The following is a 6431-nucleotide window of genomic DNA, read 5'->3' as shown; positions in this document are numbered from 1 at the left end:
CCCCCCACGAAGATGAACATGAAGAGTTGGCCGGCACCCAAGTCTAGTAATTATTTCTGAGGATTTAAAGGTTGGCAGTAGAGCAGCAGGTAATGCCAGCAGAATGCTTGGTTGTATAGCGAGAGGTGTTAGCAGTAGAAAGAGGGAAGAGCTCACGCCGTTGTACAGATCATTGGTGAGACCTCACTTGGAGTATTGTGTACAGGACTGGAGACCGGATCTCCAGAAGGGCTAAAAAAATGGTTCATGGATTACAGGATAAAACTTACCAGGACAGCTTAAAGGATCTTAATATATTTATAGCCTGGAAGAAAGATGTGACAGGGGGAAATAATAAAGACATTTAAATACCTAATGGGAATCAACACGAGAAAAGAAGAGAGTTTATTTAAAAAGAGAAATACCACCACAATTTAGGGCACTTTTCCACTGCCCATTTCCCTTGCCAGAATATACCAAAACCAACTGCTGCACCAATAAAAAAATCTAATCATTCATTATCTACAAAATCGCTTTGCCAAACTCTGAAACCTTCACTAAAACCTTTAAACAACAATTTAGCCATCTGCCTGTTCGGATACTTGCTGAAAAAGGGGAGCAGCCTACACCGGTGTCATTGTTCTTCAATTTACTCAATTTCTCCACATGCCCTTAATGCCACACCAGCTGTGCCACACCAGCTCTGCCACACCAGCTCTGCCTTGCCCTTGAGAAGTTCCTGACCATTCAAACTCATCTTGTACCTCTGGTCCAGATGCTGCTGTCTCCCAGTTTGGCTTCCATGTCGTCAGCAGAAGGGGTGGACATCAGCCACTCCTTGAAACCTCTTCTCCCAGCACGCTCACAAAGACTGTTCAGCAGCTCTTCCATGCTGCTACCCGTGGCGCCCATGTCAACTGCTGCTCACCAGACTCACCAGGTCAGTGCAGACAGTTTACAGTTCACCTTGGGCATTGGTTAATCCCATCAACGCAACCTATTTAGAGCGAAAAGGGAGTGTGAGCTCAACGCAAGTGCATCAAATATTAAAAATGCGGGCAAACTAAGCAGTGCGAGTGTCCACCATGTCCCTTTTTGACCCCAGGTCATTAACCCTACACCCCCAACCACATGCCGCCCTGCACTAAAGGCACAGAGCTTTTCATTCTCACAGAACCAGAGCTGAAGTGCCCCAACACAGACTCTGATGGAGTGCTAAATAGCAACATGGAGGCTGAGTCAGATACTGAACTGGAAGCTAGATGGTCTATCAGTCCAGAAAGCCCGATAGAGACATATTCAGATATCTATATTAGATAGATGTAAGTTATGCAGAAACTGCTTTGTGGAATAGCTATGCATGTTGGTATTATTACATGTTGTTTAGAATATCTTAGGAGGGGAAGGTGTAATAAGTTTGTATGTAGGTGTAGAATAAGTATTATGTTATGCAGCTGTGTTGCTTTAAGAAGCTGAGCATGGTCAGTAGTACATTCATCTCATGCGAGTGTTAAATACTGTACTGTGTTTTTGTAGGCAGACTAGTGTTGCATTGCTATCTAATATCTGATAGGATCACGAGAATAAATACTTTGAAGCAACAGCACAATTTTTATGGGTATTTCCTCTTTGTAATTGGGACTTTCCCAATAGAAAAGTGAAAATGGGCTGGATGTGTAAAAGGGAATGTCCTTGCTCCACCTTCTCGACCTCACCATAAAATACTAACACACATGCATCCTAACAACATGACATATCTCTACACCAGGCAACATGGGATTGCGTGTTAGCTCAGAGGCTGAAGGTAAGTTCTGAACAGATTCAGATGACCACTGACCCCGCTGTCTGAAGAACCATATTATTATATTTTTTAAATAGCAGGATAGGATTTTGCAGCAGGAGATGAAACTACTTTTACTTTCGACTTGCTGTTGTTGTGAAGGTTATGTGTACTTAAATACATAATGTTTTTAGAATTCCATGGAATACATTGCAATGTAGCAAACTAAGAAGTGAGAAAACCTTATCATTGACGCTGTGCAGGACTAGCTAATTTATGGAGTCTGTAATTCCTAACTGGATTTATTATTATTATTATTATTATTATTATTATTATCTTTTATTTATATAGCGCCAACAATTTATGCAGCACTTAATACAATACATATATTCAAGGGGTCTGACAAGACGACAATTGACAGACTAAGACAAACCGATACATTAGATGGAGAGAGCTCGGCTCATGAGCTTACAATCTTGAGGTTTCTTTTCTGATACTTGGGTCAACCTGCTTTTGGATAAGCTAAAGAGATCTACTGTATGTTGAATACCCTGGTATAAAGCGATTCAGGTGTGTTGGAGCAATATTTGCTTTCACTTTCTTACTGGGACCAATGCTAGGAAGAAACTAATATCACATTTATGATAAGCTAGAATTGTGTTTAGATTTGGTTAAGGATCAGGGCTCAAAAAAAACCCCGGAGGGTGTGGTATTAGCGTGTATGGTGTTGTTTATGTTACAGTATGGCATTAGCATGAGTGTGTAACTGTGTATGTCAGAATATAGTGTTTATTAGTGTATGGCGTTAGCATGTGTGTACATGAGCGTAGAATGTTAGTGTGTTTTTGTTACTGTAGTGTGTTAGTATTTGTGAGAATAAGATGTTAGCGTGTGTTTGGTACTGTGTGGCATTAGAGTGTGTAGATGTATATTAGTATATGGCAAGGCTCAACAAACCACGGGTGCCACGTTGGGTAATATATGAAAATAAAAAATATATATATTATGGAATAAAAAAGGCTGGCTCCTAACTTTTTTGGCTGGCTCCTAGATCCAAACCAAATTTGTCACCCTATGGCTTAGGTATAATTGGTAAAGTTAATGATAACTTGCCTATTAGTCTTTACTATTCATTATCACAAGGGGTAGTTGTAACAGATGATAAGCTGACAGAAACATTTCCGCTAAGTGTAAAGTTAGTTTTACAGCTGGGTGAGAAATTTATGGTTATAACCAAGAGTTATTCCGAGCCGGATCATGTCACAAGCGGAATCTGCACTCCCGTCTCTTATCATAAAGCAACGTATTGATCGAAGTAGATGGTGTAACCTTCAATTTAATGTTATCATGCTAGGTAACAGTGTACCCATATGTGCCCCCAGTTCATGGAATTTTTTGAAGCTAAAGTATCTCTTGCAATGCTTCTAATATATGATCTGTTGTTCTCTTAGAAATTTCCTTCCACCCCGTTGTGAAAGGCCATCACATATCATTAGATGGTTGCATGCATCGTGCAGAAAGATGGAAGAGCTTCCACCATGGTTTACTCTTCTCAAACCGACCCTTGCGTTGCCAGGAGAAACTCTGGGTTAGAGTCCTACAAGATGCACCACAGTGGAACGGAGCGTTAAGACTGGGATTCACCTCTGTGGATCCCGACACAATAGACCCTTCCAGGCTACCACCCTTTGCTTGTCCTGATCTCACCAGACTTAATGGTTTCTGGGGTGTGGCCATCCCTGAAGACCTGTGCTACCAGAATAACCTGATTTCTTTTTGGGTGAATAAAAAAGGACAAGCACTCTGTCAGGGAATGGAAGACCGTTTGCCAACAGTGCTTTTCTCCGGCCTCCCCAGAAAGAAACTGCTTTGGGCCATGCTTGATGTGTACGGTCAGACGAAAGCCATCCAACTCCTCAGTAAGTGGACATTTTCTGAAGTTCAAAATACACCTCATAGGGCGTCAATGCTAATCCCGGCACCCCACATATTTTCATCTGTCCCCAACCCCGTCAACCACAAGCCCTCAACCAACAAGTTTGTCTGATGGTCAGTCTGGGCTTGATTCGTGAACAGACAAAGGAAAGTGATATTTACGATAGCCTATTAATTTTTATCTTTTTTTTTTTACAGATTCCAAAAGAGGGAAGCTGCCAGAGCCATGCAACTGTCAGCCAAATAAAGGTCAGTTACGCTTTATCACATTTAATTTGCCCACACGTCACTAACATTTCCTTCCGGGATAAAGGGGATGGAGTCACACACTCTGAGTGACCCTGTAGTATTGAGCTCTAGGCTACCCAGTATCTGGAGCTCATTCACAAGCGTTAAGGCTGTATGTGTCTTAGGCATACACAGTTAAAACGCAATGCACTGTGCATAGGCAGTATTTTTTATGCTAGGACAGGATGTGACAGGACCCCAAAAAAACATGACTGTCCGAGGAAATTCTGGACTGTTGGCAGGTATGACACTTGTTGCTACATCTGCCATAGACTAGCCAATCATCATGGGAGTTGCACTTCCATAACACCTGGAGAGCTCTAGGTTGGATATATTTGAGCTGAAATCCATTAACAGAAACTGCAGGCCACATTTTATAAAAGCAATTCTGGGGCAAAAGGTTTAATGTGGAGCAATCACCATGGAAAGCTTTGACCTATAGATTACCATGTTAAGCGTTTAGAATTGAGTCACGGTCCTAAAGCTGTGTTCTTCTCTTCATTCCTGCAGTTTCACAAATCCAAACGGCTGTGTCCAACCCTGGCAATGGGACTTCGGACTCCACCTCAGGCTCCCCTTGTTTGTGTGCAGAAGACAGCAACTGTGTTTCCTACCTTAAAAACTTGAATGTCTGCTTGTTCCTTGAAGACGAGCCTTACTGTGTGATTTGCCAGGATGATCTTGCAGACACGCAGCTCTTGCCCTGCTGCCATGCTTCATTCTGCAAGTCTTGTGCTCTGAAGGTGCAGAGTCAAAGTGCTCGCTGCCCTTTGTGCAGGCAGAACATCATCCACATTCAGAGTATCGAAGCAGTGTGACTTGTACAACCCTAATACTTTTGTGTTTCCATACCTCCAATGTACCATTTGTTTTAAAAAATGGTAGTATCCTCATAAGTGGAGAGGAGAGAAAAAGACGAGGGGCAGGAGGTGCCAGTCAGAAGACTAGGCTGATTCTTTGAAGCTCCATACTAAAAACCAGAAGACCACAAGAACCTTGATACCAGGCGATATCAAGTAGAATACATTTGGAGGTCAGACAACAGGAGATGAAAAAGTGAGGTGGTAGAAATATGTGAAATACACCAAATCTAATATCTAGTAACCTATCTGTGTTTAAGTCCGCAAATAATAATTAATCTGTGGAAGGGCATATGCGAAATATTCTTGTAGAACGTATATATTACTCTATATAAGCCTGACAGTGAGTGAATTAATGAAGTCGTCTATGGGGATTTTTAATGCAATGTAAAGGGAAACAATCAGAAATCATATTTATTGTCAGTGACAACATTATCTATTTCTGCGTAATGTGTTCTTTCAAGTTAGTTGCCTTTTTTCATTAATACAACCCTCTAAATAACTTATGTTTATAGATTTTAAGTTCTGCCCAATGCACCAATGGATAAAGCTTAAACGTATATTTTTTTTTAGAAAACAGTGAAGGCATGTGTACGCCAGTTTATTCCTGGAATTTGCAGTTCCAGGCCAAGTTGGTCACCTACAGACTAACAAAGCCTTGAACAGCAGTTGAATATACTGTGTGATCACACCCTCGGCAGGCGGATGGAATTTCAATTTGTAAACCTCACCAAAAATTCACTTTTTTGTACCCCTAAGATGTAAGCATTGAAGCTACAGGGCAGTTTGAAAGCACTCTAAACTGGGAAGTTTGCTTTTCCCCCTTGAAAATGTCTGTGGAAGTGTATTAGGATTGTACATTCAACTTCTTTTTGTATTCCTTACCATTGAGCCTGTCCATTTGCACTTTATAGATCTATACATACATCTTATTATAGAAAGTAATTCGAGTAATCGTGTTATATAATATATGAATACTTATGTTGTATTATATTTATCTAATTATTATTATATGTTTATATTTTTGTAATAAATAATAAATGGATATTTAAAAAGACAGTTTTTCTTTGTGAATAATGTGCTATTATCCTGAGAACTTGCAAACCCCTTTGATAGGAAGAACCGAGTGTTTTTAAAGGATTTCTTCAAAAGATGTGATGTGGTTATTTAACATCTAGAGAGAAATCCTTAGGTAGCAAAATGGGTTTAGAGTGTGGGAAAGCTAAAGAGTGACCTGACACGAGTGCGGGTTGGGGGCTTGTTTGCCAGTCCGTCCTGGTATGGGATGGAAATGATGGTGGGGTGAATATGATGATGATGGAGGATATGAATATGGAGGTTGGGGATTAATCATGATGTGAGTGGGTATGATGGTGGTAAGGGGCAGGTCTACACTTACATATAGTACATTTCAGACACACAAATTGCTAACAGGTGTATAAAATCAAGTTCATAGGCAGCCATCTCCATAGACACACTTTGGCACTACAAAGGGTCATACTTGGAGGGTTTAGCCCATACTCTGTGCAGGTTTTCCGTTCAGTTTATGCCGTTCCTGCAGGCATCTGGTGCTCAGTGCCTACTCTTTG

Source organism: Sceloporus occidentalis, unplaced genomic scaffold (genome assembly GCF_023333645.1).
Source record: "Sceloporus occidentalis isolate IW3139 unplaced genomic scaffold, rSceOcc1.0.p SCAF_26, whole genome shotgun sequence".
Taxonomy (NCBI): Eukaryota; Metazoa; Chordata; class Lepidosauria; order Squamata; family Phrynosomatidae; genus Sceloporus; species Sceloporus occidentalis.
Note: the sequence above shows the minus strand (reverse complement) of the source record.